The sequence below is a fragment of the Notolepis coatsorum genome (genome assembly GCF_963971535.1).
Source record: "Notolepis coatsorum genome assembly, chromosome: 1".
NCBI lineage: Eukaryota > Metazoa > Chordata > Actinopteri > Aulopiformes > Paralepididae > Notolepis > Notolepis coatsorum.
This window is the reverse complement of record NC_140165.1, coordinates 308,297,866-308,319,831: the sequence shown is the minus strand read 5'-3', so window position 1 is coordinate 308,319,831 and position 21,966 is coordinate 308,297,866. Positions and strand designations below refer to the sequence as shown.

Here is a 21,966-nt window from a genome sequence, read left to right as displayed (position 1 = left end):
GTGCGTTTCTGTGTGTGTGTGTGTGAGACGTTGACCCTAATCTCTGCCCCCCCCCCACCCCCACCCCCACACACACACACACACTTTGCACCAGAACTCTGTACTTTCTTTCTCTCTACTGTAAACTTCCTCTATCTCAGTATTTCTCTCCTCTCCGCTGCACATCTCCTCTCCAGGGAGCGGCTCCGAGGAGGGTGTGTGTGGGAGGGAACGTGTGTGTGTTGTTTTTATAACTGGTTGTACAGTAAGATGGTAGCTAGCTGGCACGACCCTGATGACGGGTTAGATTCCTGTGTTATCACCGCTCGCTCGCGGTTCTCATTACGACCAGGTGTACGTGTGTTCATCGAGGTGTACAGTACGGTACGGTAGCTGCAGAGAATGCAGGGTTCCCCCGGTGATGCGGAACGAACAAGTCCTAATTAGCCTTTCCTACAGTAATCAAGTTTAAGTGACTGTAATACCGTCTGATTACTGTTGGGGAAATTACTAATTAATGGCGGGAGCTCGCGCTATAACGAGCTCCCGGGAGGAACATCATGACTCGCACCCCCTGCTGACGAATTTAAACGTTCTATTTTGTATTCTGTTTTGAAAGAATAATTATATAATGACATTGGTAATGTGAATTTCCATGTGTTTAACTGCTGGCTGTTTCACAAATAGTCATGACCTAGTATTCCCCACTCCACCTCTTTTTTTGATATCCTATCAGAGATCATTAGATTATCATTAGATCTATCTCTGTTTACCACAGTATTTTCATGAGAGGGAAATCTCTCTTTTTGGATTCCTGTCAATGACCATAACTCTGTTTACCACAGCACCATAACTCTGTTCACCACAGCACCATAACTATCTATTCACCACAGCACCATAACTATCTGTTCACCACAGCACCATAACTCTGTTCACCACAGCACCATAACTATCTGTTCACCACAGCACCATAACTATCTCTGTTTACCACAGCACCATAACTATCTCTGTTCACCACAGCACCATAACTATCTCTGTTCACCACAGTACCATAACTATCTCTGTTCACCACAGCACCATAACTATCTCTGTTCACCACAGCACCATAACTATCTGTTCACCACAGTACCATAACTATCTCTGTTCACCACAGCACCATAACTATCTGTTCACCACAGCACCATAACTATCTCTGTTCACCACAGCACCATAACTATCTCTGTTCACCACAGCACCATAACTATCTCTGTTCACCACAGCACCATAACTAGCTCTGTTCACCACAGCACCATAACTATCTGTTCACCACAGCACCATAACTATCTGTTCACCACAGCACCATAACTATCTCTGTTCACCACAGCACCATAACTATCTGTTCACCACAGCACCATAACTATCTGTTCACCACAGCACCATAACTATCTCTGTTCACCACAGCACCATAACTATCTCTGTTCACCACAGCACCATAACTATCTGTTCACCACAGCACCATAACTATCTCTGTTCACCACAGCACCATAACTATCTCTGTTCACCACAGCACCATAACTATCTCTGTTCACCACAGCACCATAACTATCTCTGTTCACCACAGCACCATAACTATCTCTGTTCACCACAGCACCATAACTATCTCTGTTTACCACAGCACCATAACTATCTGTTTACCATAACTATCCGTTTACCATAGTACCATAGCTATCTGTTTACCATAACTATCTGTTTACCACAGTACCATAACTATCCGTTTACCATAACTATCTGTTTACCACAGTACCATAACTATCTGTTTACCATAACTATCTGTTTACCACAGTACCATAACTATCTGTTTACCATAACTATCTGTTTACCACAGTACCATAACTATCTGTTTACCATAACTATCTGTTTACCACAGTACCATAACTATCTGTTTACCATAACCATCTGTTTACCACAGTACCATAACTATCTGTTTACCATAACCATCTGTTTACCACAGTACCATAACCATCTGTTTACCATAACCATCTGTTTACCACAGCACCATAACTATCTACCGCTTTTGACTGAGCATCACATGGATGTCCAGGAGATGTTCTCTTGTGTGGGTGGAACTGATCCATTGGCAGGCTGAGGGGTGTGACGGGACGTCCCAGAGGTTTATCTCCAGGTCTGTTTTTCATGAGAGGAAAATCTCTCTCTCTCTCCTTGGATTCCTGTCAACGACTCGAGTACACGACTATTCCAGACGTTGTAGTGTAGCAGCCAAACGCCAGCGTGAGGCGAAAGCCCAGAGGTTTGGGTTGTTGTCACCTTCCGTTTGATCTCCTCCCGTCCTAATCGGTTCCCGATCGGACCAGCCATACTCTCTGTCTGTTCTCTAGTACCACCCTATCCAATCATTTTTCTCGCCCCCCTCCTCTCCCGCCCGCTTCTATCTGATTTATCTGTCCGGCTCTCCACCTTTTGCTCCGAGGTGTCTGATTGGTTGTGAGAGCGGTGGGCTTGGACCTGATTGATTGGTGGGCAGTGGGGGTAGTTGGGTAACAGTTGAGCCCTGTTGAGAACCTCCCGACCATGACGGGATCCCCCCCACCAGCCGTGTGTGGGCGGGGGGGGTCTGGGTTTGAGTTTCACCCTTGGTTGTTCGCTGCTTGGCTTCTCTCTCCATGCTTGTCGGAAATTGTGTGTGTTTATCTGTTTGTGCATCTACGTGTGTGTGTGTGTGTGTTGTGTGTGTGTGTGTTGTGTGTGCCAGTCCACATGCTGGATCAAGATGAAGCTAGTTCATGTCCAGTAGTCTCCTGGCTGGGCTGCTGTTCTAGAACTGTAATGACATAACACAGGTAGGCTGGAGTTCACCTCCTGTGGTGGGAGCCGCTACACACACACACACACACACACACACACACACACACACACACACCTACACACACACACCTACACACACACACACACACACACACACACACACACCTACACACACACACACCTACACACACACACACACCTACACACACACACACACGCACACATACACACACCTACACACTCGTCTCTCTCTCTCTCTCTCTCTCTCTCTCTCTCTCTCTCTCTCTCTCTCTCTCTCTCTCTCTCTCTCTCTCTCTCTCCCCCCCCCCCCCCCCCCCCCCCCCGCTCCTGGTACAGTAAAGCGCTATGGCTCTCACGGGAGTTTCACAATGAGTTCCAGATGTGTCTCCCCCACAACCAGCAGCGGCGAGAGCTGTCAAAAAAAAACAGAGGGCCGCGATGAGGCCCAGGTGCTCATGGGAAATGTAGGCACGCATTACGCATTACGGGGCCAGATGGCGGCATGTGGCTTTGTTTAAAAAAGGAGCTGTTGTGGACGACGTTTAGCCTCGACTCCCGAACGAGCTACAGAACCCGCTTGTCGTGAGGACGCCTCGCTTCTTTGGACAAGATCCCGTGTCCTTTTTTGGTCCCGAGACGGTCACTGATCTGAGGTCTGTGGATGAGATACGATCTTTACCAGGGCCTAACAAAAATAATAGTTGGTTTCAGGTTGGTTGTCAGTTTGGCCATGGGTAGGTAGGGAATTTTTTTTATTTTTATTTTTTTTCTTTTTTTATTCTTTCCCACGGCGACTATGGATAGGGAATTTCTTTATTTAATTAACCCTTTCACTGCCACACGACAGAAGGTTAGCCCTTTACTATCACACAACCGACGGCGATGCTCCATCATTAGCATCATTAGCTCCGCGGATGCGGAGCTAATGATGCTAATGATGGAGCATCGCCGTCGGTTGTGTGATAGTAAAGGGCTAACCTTCTGTATTGTCACAGTGAAAGGGTTAACCGGCTGTCGTGTGGCAGTGAAAGGGTTAACATGTTCACAACAACATGGATGCATGTACTCTGCCAGCATGTTTAATATCCATAATACTAAATGTTTGACTAAGATTTCTATGAAACTTTATTCTAAAAAAAAAAAAAAAAAAAAAAAAAAAAACGGATTTTTTTTTTTTTAATATATAATTTTTTTTTTAAACTCATAAAATATATTGGGTCGCACCTAAATCGGCAGGGTCGGTCGGCAACCTGAAACCAACCATTATTTTTGTTAGGCCTCACTGATCTGAGGTCTGTGGATGAGATACGATCTTTACCAATCAACGAGGGGGGAAATGTGGTCGTTCTCGGCAGCGAGAGCACTCAACACGACGACAACAACACACAGGCGACCACAGCTAGAAGGGAGAAGATCTATCGAGATAAGCGTACACAACAAGATTAAAGCTGAAATGATTAAGAGCCCAAAACTATTTTAGCTTTGTCTATTCATAAATGGGGGAGTGCCAGGGTTGAATGTTATTGTGACCGGCGGTGGTGGTGGGGGGAGGGGTCTCACTCCAGAAGGGCAGATTGTTTTGGATTGGGTCCCTATTATTAAGAATTTCTAAATGATCAAATGTGCTCCTCAATGTCACTTAACTCACACAGCCCTTTCTATTTGTATTAACTAGTCGTGTACACACTAGGGATGTGCATAGCGGTTATTTTGAGAGCCGGCTATCCGCTGTCATTAACCGGACGGAAACCACTTAGCCGTGTTTTCTTTCACTCGCATTTACATTTACATTTAGTCATTTAGCTGAACGCTTTTATCCAAAGCGACTTACAAGTTCTGTACGACAAGACATCAGGAAGGAAGGGCACAACTCTATCAGCTGAGTAACAATGTTCATCAAAGTGTTGGGTGCTACAGTGTAGGTTAGTTTATTAGGACAAGTGCATGACAGTAAGGTTAGTTAGGGTTCGATATATATATTTTTTTTATTTTAATTTTTTTTAATTTCAGATAATGGTTGAAGAAGTGCGTCTTTAGTCGACGGCGAAAGATTGGACGTGTTTCGGCTGTTCTAACTGGGGTGGGTAGTTCATTCCACCATTGTGGGGCAAGGACTGAGAATAGGCGACTTCTCTTTGATGACCCTCCCGGAGCTCAGATAGGAGTGGGTCTGAGGCGGCCACAAGATGCAGAGCGTAGGGGTCTTGAGGGTGTGTAGTTAGAGACCATTGACCGGAGGTAGGCGGGAGCGGTTCCCACACGGAGATTGTGAGAACGATGATGCAGACACCCACTCTCTCTTCAAACAACGGCACGTGCACACGGATAGAAAATATTGTTGCATCTTCTGACATGACGATAATAATAATAATAATTTCTTAAATATATATATATATATATATATATATATAGCGCCTTTCAGGAAACCCAAGGCGCTTAACAGAGGAGGGGGACCAACTAAGGGGAAGGAAATCAGAGGAACATGTAAGGGACGTCAGGCAGAGACATTAATACTCAATTCTTAAAATTGAGAGGTACAATGGAACCAAGTAAACACTATTATGCCCTCAAATGATGGGACTTATAATTGACCAGACTCATTTCACCACACGGCACAAACACCTACTATCTGTGTGGGGCTTACAGTGATATGCTCGTCATCAATCATCCATATTGATCATCAACACGAATCTGAGAATTGGCAATACAAGCCAATTGTATTGTGGCTGTTCAGTGTTCTAGCAGCTTGCTGCTACCTGTGGCCTAGCAACATACTGACACCCTGTGCCCGGCCCGCCCTCAACAAGAGCTTTGGAGTTGTTCATTCAGCCAGATGACTAGCTACTGTGAGTTAGCTTGCAACGACACGAACCGACACGCTTCTGTTCACACGTTTTTTCACACTAATTCATAAACATTTACAACACATTCATTCTGTTTGTTGGACCGTGAGCTGTTGAGTAATGTAGAATCCAGCCGCTACTGCTCTTCCAAGTTGTCGACGCTTCTTCCCTCTCGCTGTACGTGAAGCTCGGGGGGGCCCTGCGAAGGGGGTCAACGACGGCAGGAGGCAAGGAGCTGTATTCAAGTGACCGTTATAAAGTGGGGGGGGGGTCACCTGGGCCCTTATTGAGGCTCCAACACTCTGGACCCCGGGGGCAGAATAGCCTGTTCCCCTCTAGTCCCCCCCTGCTGCTCCCGATAGTGACGTAATGATTGTAGGAGGCAAATTCTAGGATGAAAATGTTATCTGTATGGCCCCATAGGGCTGGGCGATATAACGATAACGATAAATATCGCGATATATTTTAATAATCGATATCGAACATCGAAATTTTTTTTTTACGTTTTTTTTTTTTTTTAGTTTTTTTTTTTTTTACCTGCAACAGGGCAGTTTTAAAACCAGAGACAGTGGACAGACTTGTCTTTCTTGCCTGCAACTTAAAGTAATGGCTTTGCTTGTCCAAATGACAATACTGACCAAATTCAGATTTCTTTTTCTCTTGTCCATTTATTTTGTTTGCTTTCTAATTTAAAATACATTTTGAAACCGTCTGTACACAGTAGGCTATGTGTGCTAGCAGAACTAGACTCCAGTCACGAGTCACAGTGCACATGTGCGGTGGTTTGTCCACCAAAAAAGCGCCAAAAGATCGAAAATAAACTAGCAGAGCCAGAACTGTTCAACTCCTCTGGAGCCACAGCCAGCAGAGAAGCCGGTTTACTTTAGCTTTTAAACCAGCTGCAGCCTGAGAACTGGAGTGTGAGGGGCTGTAACACTAAAGATGGCGGCAATGACAAAGAATTGCTGCAAAATAAACATACATCTGTTGTTAAAATTTTTTTTTTTTTTTTTTTTTATACTTATAACAATTCGATAATTATCGATATCGAGAAATAAAATAAAATTATCATATCGTTATCGCGATATGATTTTTTTCCATATCGCCCAGCCCTATGGCCCCATATTGTTTATTATGGTTTTTGTGCTTTGCGTTTATTAATAATAATGAATTCCAAGATGGAGACTTACCTGGTCTACTCCCCCTTTTTTTCCACATTCCCCCTAACCACTCCTATAACATGGCAGGTAGTTTTGAGTTCAGGTAGGCCCAGGTAGAGCGGTACCATATAGTTTTTGACTGCAATTAATTGCCAGTTTATGTTCATTGACCAAACCCTTTTTTGTTTGTTTTATAGTTATAGGCAGCTATTGGGGCTGTTTGTGATAGTACATAATTAGCTTTTAAATAAATCCTGTCTATTTTACAAAGTACATCGGATCTTTATAATTTCTTTTGGACTGCAATTCGGAGCGTGTCGGACTACCAACGCATTACCCTGGAGCCTGGATTGTCTTTACAATGATGATACTGTAACATGAATACAGTGACTGAATTCTCTCTTCCCTCCCTCTCTCTTCCCTCTCTCCTCCCCCCCCCGTCTCTCTCTCCTAGCGAGGACAGCTACACGGTGATAGACTATGCCCTGAGAGACCAGATCTGGGTCGGGCCGTGCCAGCTGGAGGATCTCAACCTGTCGCCGGTCAGAACCACGTCGCGGCAGCCCGGCGCCAATCACCTCTTCAGCCTGCGCTTCAGCAGCGACCACTCCGGCGAGAAGGTGCCCATGGTCCTGGGGGCGGAGCTAATGTGAGTGCTTCATCATACCGTGACCTTTGACCTTGTAACTTGTCTTTTTGTGTGCGTGTTGCCGAATCAGATTGACCAATAGATGAACCCTCTGGATTTTATTTTTATTCTCTGTCTCGTCTTTATCTCCTTGCCTAACCAGTAGTCGTGTATGATCATGTATATAAAGCGTGCCCACGCCTTGCTCTTGGCTTTTAGGATACACCCACTTATTAGCCTAATTAGCCTCTCTCCTCCCAAACCGTTCCTACAACAATTTTTTTTTTAGTTTTTTTTTATGTTTAAATTAGGGCTGTCAAAATGAATGCTTTAACGTTGGAGATTAATTAAAATTATTTAAAGCATTAAAATAAATTAATCTAGATTAATCTATGGAGTGAAAAATCTTCAACGTTCTGAACTTTCAGCAGTATATTTGCTTGTTCGGATATAAGAAGGAGGTCTAGCTGAGGTTTTGTTGAACATTTGTATTTCACAGGAGAGAAGCTGTAATATTCAAAGAAAGCTATTAAAATAGTCTTTGAATCTAAATATACTTTCTTTGTGTTGATTTTACATTAATTCCATGATTTTACTCAAGTAAATATCTGTTACAAGCTTTGATCTTAAGCAGAAAAATGCTATTTTTTTATCTAGAATAATCTAGATTAATTACAGAAAATTGTGAGATTAATTAATAAAAAAAATTTAATCTATTGACAGCACTAGTTTAAATATATGACTAGGGTTGGGTACCCTTTCACATTTGAACCAATAACGGTACCATTATCAGTTCCTGGAATTCGGTATCAGTACCCAACGGTACCTTTTTTGGTACTTAACTCTCTCTGTAATAACAGAAAATGTCATTTCAGTTGTAAAAATTAAGTTCAAACTTCACAATTGCACGTCATTGAAATTCTGATTATTATTTCTACCTGGGCGGGTCTTAATCTACCTGCTATCAAGGTACCGAAATGTGGCACCGATTGAGTAATTCGGCCAGTACCCTTAAAAGTACGGCACCTAACCCTAGTGTATACACACCTCCCCAATGCTACACAAACGACAACAATTACTTCAAGTCTTACGTTCGTTCACACATTGTTTTCATCTTTCTTTTTGCACGCATGCTGCCAGTACTGGGAACATCCTATGATGTCCATATATGGAATTAGTGTTTGTGATTGAACTTTGCGTGTGAGCAAAGTGTGTGTCTTGCTACTGTAATTGGATCTGTCCTAGGAGACAGTAACTGTCAGTGTTCAAAGTTCTAGGACTAGTTTACAGTGTTGTTTGTGGCCTATGCTGTAAATGATTACTCACATCATCTGACCTAGAAATAAAAGCAGCCTCTGTGATTCAGGCCTTTGGCTATATTATTATTATACAACTCCATCTCCCTGTAAAGTACACTGAGAGCAATCACAAGTGTATACTGAGGAGTGATCACAAGTGTATACTGGGGAGTGATCACAAGTGTATACTGAGAGTGATCACAAGTGTATACTGAGGAGTGATCACAAGTGTATACTGAGGAGTGATCACAAGTGTATACTGAGAGTGATCACAAGTGTATACTGAGGAGTGATCACAAGTGTGTGCTGAGGAGTGATCACAAGTGTATACTGGGGAGTGATCACAAGTGTGTACTGGGGAGTGATCACAAGTGTGTACTGAGGAGTGATCACAAGTGTGTACTGGGGAGTGATCACAAGTGTATACTGGGGAGTGATCACAAGTGTATACTGGGGAGTGATCACAAGTGTATACTGAGGAGTGATCACAAGTGTATACTGAGGAGTGATCACAAGTGTGTACTGAGGAGTGATCACAAGTGTGTACTGAGGAGTGATCAGAAGTGTGTACTGAGGAGTGATCACAAGTGTGTACTGAGGAGTGATCAGAAGTGTATACTGAGGAGTGATCACAAGTGTGTACTGAGGAGTGTAGTAGAAAATACTCACGCACATCCAAAGTATAGTCACGGGTGCTTGACTCAAATAGATATGTAAAGTTGTGGAAAAAAAGTCAGCACACCGTCTGCAGTGTTCCCAAGTTTAATATACTTTAACACAACGTTTCGGCCTGTGGCCTTTTTCAAGTGTCACCAACATGTGAAAAGGGGTGTGGTATATATACATACATATTAGGGGTCAAGGTTGAACCAGGTCAAGGTTCAAATCAATTAGCCTATATGCTACAAATTTACAAAACATACTGCAGCTCAAGTGCCAGAACATACGGTACATAATTACAATAAGTAGTAGTACGGTAGTTAGTAGTTAGATGTAACACACCTTCACATGCAAAATAGAGAAAAGAATATATAATAAGAAAACTTAAAAAACAGAAACATTTATTAAAAAACAGAACCAGACAGAATGTGTGTATTTACAGGAAGGGTTTAATGTCAAACTCTTCATTCAGTCCAAGAGGGGCCATAGTCTGCAGGGTGTGAATATGGTAGGTCTCTCTCTACAAAAGTAGTTTGCCATGGTCTCCGCCTCTCGCTGGTCTCTCTACCTTTTCAATGCCAGTGTATCTTAATGTGCTGATATTGTGTCCTGCCTGTCTAAAGTGTACTGCAACCGGGTTATGTTCATCACCACATCTGATGTTGCTGCGGTGTTCGCTGATGCGTATTTTGAGTTGCCGGTTGGTTTTGCCTACATAGCTCAGGCCACATGGACATTTGATTAGGTAGATGACATGAGTGGAGCTACAGGTGATGAAGCCACGGACTCTGAGGGTTTTACCATTAAGTGGATGTGTGTAGGTCTTGCTCTTAATAGTATAGCCACTGTGCACAGTTACCACACTTGTAGTTCCCATCCGGGGTGTTATCTAGGAACGTGGGTCTGTGAGCAGTAGGTGGGCTGTAGGATCTCACTAGTTGGTTTCTCAGGTTGGGGGGGCGTTTGTAAACTACGTGGGAGGTTCCTTGAAGACCGATTGGAGTTTGGGATCAGAGTTGATGATGTGCCAGTGTTTATGTAGGATCTTAGTGAATTCAAAACCTACAGGAGAATATGTAGTGCAGCACAGCAGGGACTGGTCCTTAGTGGGTCTAATGCTAGGTTGCAGGCATTCGTCCTGTGTGGCCACATCAAAGCGGTTAGCAGCTTTATCTATCCATTCTGTAGGATACCCTCTCTCCTGGAATCTCCTGCTCAGGTCTGTGGACTGTCTCAGATATAAACTATCAAGGCTGCAGATTCTCCTGGCTCTGAAACTGGCTGACCGGGAGGCTCTTAATGAGGTGGGTGGGATGGAAACTGTCACCCCGTAGTAAAGTGTTTCTGTCAGTAGGCTTGCGAAATAAATCAGTATGTATAGTGTTCCCCTCCTTGATGACCAAAACATCCAAGAAACTGATGCTGCTGGAGCTGGCCTCCAGAGTGAAGCTCAAATTGGAGTTAGCTGCATTGAGATATTTATGAAATGCCTAGTGACTCTTCACTCCCTGTCCAAATAATGAAAATATCATCAATGTAGCGCTGATATATCGATATGTCTGGATTTTTTTTTTTTTAGCAACGGGGTCCAATATATATTGATTCTCAAACTGACCCATGTACAGATTTGGGGGCCATAGTACTCCCCATGGCCACAGGCCGAAACGTTGTGTTAAAGTATATTAAACTTGGGAACACTGCAGACGGTGTGCTGACTTTTTTCCCACAACTATACTGAGGAGTGATCACAAGTACAGATGGGAACTCACCCAAGAAGACGCATTGAGACGACATTCGGAGACGGTCTGGGCTGCATATGGCCACGCTCTGTTATCACTAAGCAGTGTGTCCGCAAATACATCCTGGGCCTAGTCGGAGGAGGATATGTACAGACATGGATATAGTATCTACAGATGTGTAAAAGGACAGATGTGCAGGTAAATACAAACAGGTGTGGATAGATATATATGCGGTGAGAATAAATATACGGTATATACAGCATTATTGTACATGCTATCATACAGCGCTATGGGTTATATGCAGGCGTATACGTAAGTATATAAAGGGGTTCTATGCAGTTTAAAACTAAATCATGTTGGAACAAATCCAAAGTAAAACAATAGTTTTTATGTTATGTATAATGTGTGCCCGCCGCACCCCTTCGGAAGCCCCGCATATTTTCGTAACGGGAAGCATCAACAAAACAATTATTAGCCTAATTAAAAGCCCTTTCCTATCGAAATTGATGTTCCGTTGGCAGTTATTTTAATTGCTAATGTATCCACAATGAGAATCTGGAAGGAGAGCTAGTCCGCCCCCATGTATCCCTCCTCATTAATTTCATAGCTACAGTAGTTGATGAGAGAGAGAGAGAGAGAGAGAGACAATGGCGACGAGCAGTGCGTAACTTTATAATGAATCATAACTGGCCAGCTGGTTATTGAATGTGATGATGCCCCTCCGTTCTGACTGTCGGGAAGTGTTTGAAAAGTTGTGTCGTCTCTCTAAATGAAAGGGATTCCATTGCATGCACTCAGTGGTGGAAAGTAATTAAGTATTTTTACTCGAGTACTGTACTTAAGTACAATTTCGAGCTACTTTTACTTTCATTTACTTTTCATTTTAGGGAACTTTTACTCCACTACATTTATCTGAACCCATCAGTTACTAGTTACTTTGAATACGAATATTTTGCATAGTAAAACATGGTAAAAAATGTATGAAGATTATATACTTTCACATTTGAAGCCTGTCAACTTCAAGAGGACATAATCAGAGCAGCATAACTGGACCACATACCACTTTAACATACCTTTTAGAGGTCAATGGATCGAGGCTTGAACGCTCCCACGCACAGGAATACAAAAACGTCATGTAGAATGCATACTTTTACTTTAGATACTTAAGTACATTCAATAGCAAATACTTCCCTACTTTTACTTAGGTAGAATTTGAATGGAGGACTTTTACTTTTACCAGAGTACTCATTTATCTGGGTATTTCTACTTGTACTTAAGTAAAGGAACAGTGCACTTCTTCCACCACTGCATGCACTCTATTATGATATCTTATATATTCGCATGCATCTTTAGTAAATCAAATAAAATCAAATGTATTTGTAAGGCCCGACAACACACGTTAATGTCCCCATGGGCCGGACACGTCTTCTTTAAACAAGTCAATGAGAAACATCACAATAAATCAAGAACAAAATAAAGAAGCTTCTATCCCCAGGCCATCAGGCTGCTAAACGAACAATGAACACTACACAACAACAACCACCAAACGCACATAGCACACACATCCACACGCACACACTCACTTTAAACAAACCCACTGTAGCACCCACTCCACACACTTTATAGCACACACCCACTTTAAACAAACACACTGTAGCACCCACTCCCCACACTTTATATTTATTGATGAAGGATTGCACTACAACTCGTACACCTTACTGTAAATTGTACCTAAATTGTACCTCATCGCATTTCTGCTTTGCACTATATAGTACTGTACATTAGTACACTGCATAGTATTGTATATTATATGGTAACTCAGAACATTGTACATATGTCTATACCGAACACTGTGACCTCATTTTCTTCTTCTAAATTACATGCTATACTATGTTATTTGATACTATCTTGTCTAGCACAGTCTCTGGAGCGTAACAGTAAGAAGCATTTTGTATGAAAGTATTCTGTACTTCTGTATGACAACTATTAAAGAAACTTGAACACTCCGGTCATCACCACGATATGATAGTAGTCGGGTCCTTGCTCCACCAAAGAAATACTAACCTTGTACCGTCTTTCTCTGGTATGCACTCTGCTACTAAGGAATCTACCTCGCCTATATGACTACGTACTATGCTATGCACTCGATCTCTGTAGCACTCAAGGGTCAGTAACTTAAGTCAAGAGTTTTCAAGTCGAGAGTTTTATTTGTCACGGCATACAAGTATACAATGAAATGCGGGGTGGTCTTGCCCGCAACGATGTGCATAATACAATGGTAATATATAATAGAATCCAATAGAACGACATTGTGCAATAAAACAAGTAAACAGAGTAGGGCATATCGGTATAATGTACATGAGTTATTTACAGAGCATGGTAGGTCCTGTGGTAGTGCAATACACTGTTAGCTACGGATGAGGCACTGGATCTTTATGTACAATGCTATATTATACAATCTCAAGTTATACTATACTATTCTTAAAGTGACCTTTCCTTTTGTAAAGTGACCATAAGTGTGAGCGTGTGCAGCATGAGTGTGTGCTTGCTCATGTTAAAGTGGCTGCTAGTGTGTGAGCGTGTACAGTGTGTGTGTGTCGTGTGTGTGCTCATGTGTGCTTGTGTGTGGGAGAGTTCAGTGTTCAAGGCTCTGATGGCCTGGGGGGTTGTACCCTTCCTTCCTGCTGACTTGTAAGTCGCTTTGGATAAAAGTGGTCACTGGTCGAGACGCATGTGGGGGAGACACATTCTAACTCCGGGGGTGTGAACACAACAGACGTACTTGGAGCTGATTCCACTCGTGATCGGATCAGGTGGAGGAGACGAACTCTAAGTAACACACAAACAATGGGATCTGCTGTCATTTATTAGGGTTTATCCAGGGCGTGTTTGTTCTATTCAGTCAGTCAGTCAGTACGGAGTCCCTCGGACACACACGGTACACATGGCTTTGCTGTGGTTCGTGTTTTGTTACGGAGTGTTTTCATACCGTATGCTTAAGGGCCCGTTCCTCCTCATTCCTGTTGTATTTAGAAAACCTCCCTCACGTTCCTCTTGCATAAGAGGCTCAATCATCTCAGTACGGGGACTCTAGTTCTAGCTTACTAGCTTTGCTACCTTTAAAACGGCAGGTCTTGAGCTAGAACTAGACCAGTGGTTCCCAAAGTCGGGGTCGCGACCCAAAGGTGGGCCGCGAGCAGCCACGGGAGGGCAGCGAGATGATTCCCCAAAAAAAAAAATCCAACTTTTCTTTTTTTTTGTCAGGCCACTAAACTTAGAAGCAGGCCAGGACAGTGTTTCTAGTTGTATTCTAAAATTATATTCTATTGTATTCTAAAATGTGACTATATGGTTTTATATTAACTTAATAAATAAACAAAAACGAAAAATCTACTTATTTCAACGAACATTTCAAACTAAATAACAGATTATGCACATAAAACGCTGAAAACAACCGAAGCAACAATAGTATTTTAATGAGGCTATTATTATTATCATTATTATTTTGCAACAAGTTAGCCCTCTCATAAATAGCACATATAAATGAATAACTAACTTGAACTAACTTAATAGGATTGAAGTGATATTTGGCTTAAAAAATCGGTCACATGGCAAAAGAAAAAAAAGCCTGACGATGTGCATTGGGCCGCGGCTCTCTGACGCCTTATTTTCTGGGTCCCGGCCTGAAAAGTTTGGGAACCCCTGAACTAGACTAGCCTATAGACTCTGTACTAATGTGAATACTGCATCTACAGTAGGCCTAACCAACCATATATACGACTACAGGCGACCCTTATATTCCTCTGAATATAAGATAAGATAAGCTATTCCTTTATTGATCCCCTTGGGAAAATTCAGGCAGCATGGAGGGGAGGTACAGGTATGGCCAGGGTGATGGTTGAAGACATAAATATAGGCAATCAAATTATAGTACAGTAGAAAAGTTAAAATAAGCAGTGTATGTTATATGTATTATACTAAATTGTGTTATATCAAATAAAATGTATGGAGGAGAAAAGGTAAACGTAAGGGGGTAGGGATCAATAAGCTTAGCTTCCCTCTACTCCTTTTTTGAACATGTCAACTAACTACATTGCTCTTGACTTTTTGTTTATAATTTCTTTTTCATTCCGATTATTCAGTTTGACAAAGCTTGATATTATGATTTATTTAGAGGAATGTAAAGAATACATGTTCAAAAATAAACTTTTCATTCATTCATAACTCTGACTATGAGCAAGTAGGCAGTGTCATCATATATATCTGGAAAGAGACACATTTAAATTGCCTTGTGTGTAAAGCAGCGTATGTTTATTTGGCGGGATATACAGTAGCGGACACGTTTTTAGTAAAGCCTTAGAACTGGCCTCTGCGTTCTAGAAATGGATTATTGAACGGCGAGCCGGGCCGCTGCGATGTTAACCAGCCAAATGACTACTGACTGGGAACACAAGTGAGGTAACAACAGTGTTATAATGTGTGACTGGTCTGGGGTCAGTTTGAGTGTGTTCTTCTGACTCATACACACACACTGCCCACGGAGCCTTACTCACTCACTGCCCTCATAATGCATGAAGGGGATTCTTCGAGCTGCCCCCCCCCCCCCCCCCCCCCCCCCTGGTGTGTTGTCCTGGAAAGCCCCATCACTTACAATGTGGGGGTTTGGGGGCCCCAGCCTGAAGTGTGTGTGTGTGTGTGTGTGTGTGTGTGTGTGTGTGTGTGTGTGTGTGTGTGTGTGTGTGTGTGTGTGTGTGTGTGTGTGTGTGTGTGTGTGTGTGTGTGTGTGTGTGTGTGTGTGTGTGTGTGTGTGTGTGTGTGTGTGTGTGTGTGTGTGTGTGTGTGTGTGTGTGTGTGTGTGTGTGTGTGTGTGTGTGTGTGTGTGTGTGTGTGTGTGTGTGTGTGTGTGTGTGTGTGTGTGTGTGTGTGTGTGTGTGTGTGTGTGTGTGTGTGTGTGTGTGTGTGTGTGTGTGTGTGTGTGTGTGTGTGTGTGTGTGCGCGCGTGCGTACACACATGCATGTTTGTCCGAGAGCGCCCCACTCACTGTAGCGCTGAATGAGCTGACGAGGGGAGGCCCATCATGGCAACCGTCCATTGTTACAGTGGTTGCTAGGCATTGTTAACCCCGTTGCCCGGCAGCGGCCCCCATTGTCGAGTGGGCCTGTTCCCACGACTGTCCCCAGCCCCCCCCCCCCCTCTCCCTGAGGTTCACGCTTCCTGTGTCTCATCTCCTCTCATCTCCTCAAGACAGTATCTCTCTCTCTCTCTCTCTTTCCACCGTAACTATACAATAACTTCCTCTTCCTCACGCTGTCCCCTCTCATCCCCGAGCGCTGATCTAACCGAACACGACGGGCGTAAGTGGCATTACATTAGCCGGTCCGCTCCTTTTTTAATCTCTGGGTTCTAATGAAGTGGACGGACGAGGGGTGTGGGGGGGGGGGCACTGGGACGGTCACAGATCTCCCTGTAGAGCAGGAGGAGGACTGGCTGCTGCTGCTGCAGAGGGGGCAGCGGTTGTGGTTCCAGTATGAAATTCCACGCATGCTGACTGAAGGCAGGGCTGCCATTTGCTCGTTCCCGGCTGTGTGTGTGTGTGCGTGTGCATGTATGTGTGTGTGCGTGCGTGTGCGCTCTGCTCGCTGCATGTGACAGCCGGGGCGAGGGAACATACTGTATGTAGACTCACTGTCTGAAATGTACTTACTTTAGGCATGTTGTATACATTTTTGTATTATTTTTTTTAAATAAAATATTATATTAAACATCAAATCCAGGACACTTCTTTTTCAAAACGTCTGTTTTTCGGGGTCTGACCTCTTGATTGGAATGTAAAAGCTGTTATTTTCACTCCCACGTCACATTGGGTTCCTCATTAAGTAAACACAATGACTCCCCGTTGTAGTTTTAAGAAGGCTCCCATGTTCTCTCTGGATGTGAACATGGTGTCTCTAATACGAATAATAATAATTCATTTATTTTGTAAAGCGCTTCTCAATGACCCGAAGTCGCTGACAATGGGTAGTAGTAGTAGTAGTAGTGACCGGTTATCTTTAATTTTTCAAAATGTTCAGTTGCTATTGCATGCACTAATCTGTGTTTCACTACACACATGAGTGCATGCTTGATGCTAAATGCTTGATGAATTGAAAATGGGGGGACCCTGATGTAAACAAGACGAAAGTCTTTCTCTGGTCTGCATCCCCTTGAGCTGTACTGTACTGTACCCATTCTGCAATCTGTTAATAAAGTTTTCAATCAATCAAAACCAACTGTCCGTCTGCAACACTACTATCACCGACATCTAAGAAGGGAGATCCCCCCTTGAATGGGCTTTCTAAGGTTTCTCTCCTCCACACTGGTGCATTTTTTCCTATTGTTAGGTTTTAGTGAGTCTTTCCTTACCTTCGCGTGGGGTATGTCTGGGAGTGTTTGCATTCATTAATTTATGTTGCATTTATTTTAAATTTGTTGGACCTTATGGTGTTCTTGTTTTGTTCTTGACTTATTGTTATGTTTCTTCTTGACTTGTTTAAAGAAGACGTGTCCGGCCCATGGGGGCATTAACGTGTGTTGTCGGGCCTTACAAATAAATTTGATTTGATTTGATTTGGAGGAGGGTGGTCATGGGTAGGGAAGGTTAAATGCTAGGAGAACAGGTATGTTTTGAGACGGGATTTGAAGGTGGAGAGTGAGGGAGAGTCTCTGATGGTCTGAGGGAGGGTGTTCCAGAGTCGGGGTGCAGCACGTGAGGAGGCCCGATCACCAAAACGTTTGAGTTTGGATGACGCGACAGTGAGGGAAGCAGTGGAAGAGGACCGGAGGGATCGGGTGGGGGGCGGTAAGGGAGAAGGAGGTCAGTCAGGTAGGGGGTGGGGGTGGGAGGGTGGCTATGGAGGGCCTTGAAGGTGAGGAGTAATAGTTTGAACTGTATATGTTGCTTAATCGGGAGCCAGTGGAGAGCGTGGAGGACAGGAGTGATGTGAGGGACCGGGTGTTTGTGAGGAGGCGAGCAGCTGAGTTTTGGGACCATCTGAACTGAAGTCTATGGAGGGAGTGGGATGTGATGCCAGTGAGGAGAGGGAGTTGCAGTAGTCTAGGCGGGAGGAAATTAAGGCGTGTATGAGGGATTCAGCAGCAGTGGTGGTGGTTGGGGCCTTCAGCTCTTGTTCTGCCTCTACCTGTATAGCCTCTTATCTGGTGACCCCTCTGCCTGGTGACCCCTCTGCCCTGTTGCCTCTATCTAGTGACCCCTCTGCCTTGGGGGCCTCTACCTGTGTCTGTGTCAGAGAGAGAGAGGGGGGGGGGGTGTGTGCAGCTGCAGTAGAGCCACTTGTTGGCCACTTGACCCCCTGCGGTGACATAATGGAAAGGAGAGGAAGCCAGACAGACACAGCTGGAGAGGAGATGGTAGAAGGAGGCTTCTGTGCTGCTGCTCTGACACTCTCTCTCTCCCATTGTGTTTGGTTTCCCTCTTTCTGTGTGTAATGTCTGTGTCCTCTTCCTTTGGGTGTGTATAAGTATGTGTGTATATGTGTTTGTGTATGTATGTGTGCCTTTGTGTGTATGCATGTGTGTGTGTGCCTGTGTGTGTATATATGTGTGTGTGTGTGCATGTGTCTGTGTGCATGTGTGCTTGTGTGACTGCATGTCTTCTTCCTGACCCTGATGTCCTGTGAGTCATTGAACAGCTCCTCTCTTATCAGAAGAACAGAGCATCTATAGAGGTCTGCACCACAACAACTGTCTGACCTCGTACACACACACACACACGCACAGACGGCCGCGACGCTTACATAACGGCCCTGAACAGTGTGGGGCTGGTTTACGACGGAGCGCGCTGGGGCCTCGTTGCCTGTCTTCACACGGCGTGTCCGCCTGCTTTCAGTTATGATCGGGAGGAGAGAGAAGTTTCAGGGTTTCTGGGAAATCGCAGCCCCCTCTGGGTGGAATTAACTGGGAGTTTCCATGGCTCCTCCTCTCTTCTGTGTGTCTGTGTGAAGAAGCATGTTGTCTCTCCACGGTGGGAATGGCACAGGAACACCGTCCTGATGATCTCTGTGGTTAGGTGGGAAAGGAGAGAGAGGGGGGAGAGGGGGGGGGGGTGGGAGAGAGGGACTCAAACCAAACGGGGTGAGGAGGAGGAGGTGAGGAGGAGGAGGAGGAGGAGGGGCTGGCGGGATCAAAACCGTAGCGCTGAAAACCGCCGGGCTGTTGGTGATTTTGAGTTGGCGCGGGAGGGAGAGAGAGTGAGAGAGAGAGAGAGAGAGATTGTCATCACTCTCTCTCTTTCTGTTGTGTGTGTGTGTGTGTGTGTGTGTGTGTGTGTGTGTGTGTGTGTGTGTGTGTGTGTGTGTGTGTGTGTGTGTGTGTGTGTGTGTGTGTGTGTGTGTGTGTGTGTGTGTGTGTGTGTGTGTGTGTGTGTGTGTGTGTGTGTGTGTGTGTGTGTGTGTGTGTGTGTGTGTGTGTGTGTGTGCAGGCCCCTGCAATAGGAACCTTCCAGAATAGTGGTCTGATGGGGTGGGGGGGGGGCTTACGATGCTGAACGCAGTGATTCTGTACAGCCGCATTTTCATTAACTATATACTGAGAAAGGCGGCTAGGTGGTGCAGTGGGCAAGGCGCTCACCACCAATGCAGGAGACGCTGGGTTCCAGCCCAGCTCTCCGCATTGCATTCAGCTTTGCTGGTCGTTCATACTAATACATTTGGCAGTATTAGGGGGTTGGAAGCTGATGGGTGGGGATTGGACGTTGTGGACAGGGACTCCTACAGGTCGGTTGGTGCGCCTGCGCAGTAGAATCAGGAAGCGACGGGGGCGGCGTCCCTCCAAAGCGCAGACCCCCCGACGCTGAAAGATCGCGCTGTGCAGGTGAAAAGATGCGACGGCTGCTACCTCGAGTACCGGAGGGGACTCGTGCAATGTATGGCTTCGTCCACATTGCAGCCGGCTTGTGGGAGGCATGGCCTAACAGCGCTCGAGACAGGGGAGGGTAGAATTGGACGAGACGAAATTGGGATGGGAGAAAAATAGAAAATGGGAGAAAAAGTAGATAAAAAATAAAACTATATACTGAGAAAGAGGGCTAGCGCCAGCTGCAGTGCACACACACACACACACGCACACGCACACTCACACTCAGTCGCGTGCACGTGTGTATAGCTCGAGGGCTGGTTTAACCTGAGAACCACTGGTATGTGTGGCTCCCATTCATGCATAACCATTAACCCTGTCACACACACACACACACACACATGTGCGAGCCTGTCTGCTTAGGCCTGCTGGTGTGTGTGTGTGTGTGCGTGTGTGTGTGTTCCGGCAGTGTTGTGTGCACAGCGCACGGCTCACGTGTACACTAACAGTTTTGACGCAGTATCTCAGCTGTTGTGTTGGGAGCGTGGGAACACTACCTGTCATGAAGGTATGTGTGTCTGTGCGTGTGTGTGTGTTTGTGCATGCGTGTGTGTGTTGCTGTACTGTACATTTAAATGTATGTGTCGGGATGTTTGTCCAGCTGTCGAGGGAAACCAGTAACGGCTGTCGTTCCCATGTCAGCGAGGTTTAGATGTGGACTTAACACGTGTCATTTAGTGGATGATTTCTTCTTTTTTTTTTTTTTGTACGAGTGCATACGTTTTAACATGGGTGGTCCTGTTGGGAATCAAAGCCTTAGCCTCGGTAGTGTTAGTGCCATGCTCTATTTGGGGCGACAGTGGCTCAGGAGGTACATGTAGATCGGTCGTCTGGTCATCTGGAGGTTCCCGGTTCGATTCCCGGGCAGCGTGTCGAAGAGTCCTTGAGCAAGACACTTAACCCGTAACTGCTCCCAATGAGTGTATGAATGTGTGAGTGAATGGGTCAAATGTGAGGAAGTAGAAGAAAGCAGGAAGCCGGACCAGCACTCTCGGATTCAAAGTTTTAATTGCAGCCTGGAACAAACATGTTTCGGAACGGGTGTTCCTTCGTCAGTGTTAATGGCTAGCAATGTTAGCTTGTAAAGATGGTGGCTATGTACAAGGTGGGCAGGAAGTGACATCAATGCAGAGGTGCCTGGAATTGCTATAGTCCACTTTGACCGTAGGAAGGACATTATAATGTGAAGTCAACTCAAAATAAAATACCAGAAACAAAATAAACCGTCTTCACCATAGCTAATAGGGCTAAATAAATGAGCCAATTGCAATATTTGCAAACCAAAATTCTCCAAGAAAAGAACAAAAACAGAAGGAAAACATTTCCTCATTCGTAAAAAATAATAATAATAATAATATAATCCCAATAATGATGGTAAAAGTCACTTATTATAGGAAACAGGATAACACATTCTCTTCATTCATTCCCTTTGGTTCTATACAATTAAACAAATTAATATAATAACATTCGCGTTGCAATAGCAGCTTATGCCTGTCTCCCCCTCTAGAGGGCCTGTTGACGAGCTCGAGTCCCATATATTTCAGATCGTTGCATTTGGAAAAATGGCGAGCTACTGATGACTTGACATCTAGATTTCTGACTGAACATTTGTGTTCACTGATTCTAGATTTAAAAGCTCTAGTTGTTTTACCCACATAAGAAAAATTGCAAGGACATTTCAACAGATACACTAGATTTGAGGAATTACAATTACTACGCCCTTTGACAGGAAGGGAGTTGGGAATTGGCATAACGACTAACAGTGGGATGGGAGAAAAATCGGAAAAAAGGAGGAAGGGAAAAAGATTAAAAAAATATAAATAAAAAAATAACTTGTCCGGAACAACGTTCCCGTTGACGTGTCGGAGCTGTTGCTTGATCACACTGCTCTCCGAAATGTGCATCCGGTTTTAGGTCACTTGGAA

At 44.4% G+C, this 21,966-nt stretch overlaps 1 pseudogene across 1 annotated transcript in view; it reads left to right on the top strand.

Annotated features, from left to right (window-relative positions):
* Positions 1-21,966, top strand: part of LOC311225850 (rho guanine nucleotide exchange factor 26-like) — a 64,628-nt pseudogene that overhangs the window by 32,633 nt on the left and 10,029 nt on the right. Inside the window, exon 13 of the transcript XR_014621062.1 lies at positions 7,260-7,454. The product of XR_014621062.1 is annotated as a rho guanine nucleotide exchange factor 26-like (transcript). The remainder of the gene's footprint in view (positions 1-7,259; positions 7,455-21,966) is intronic.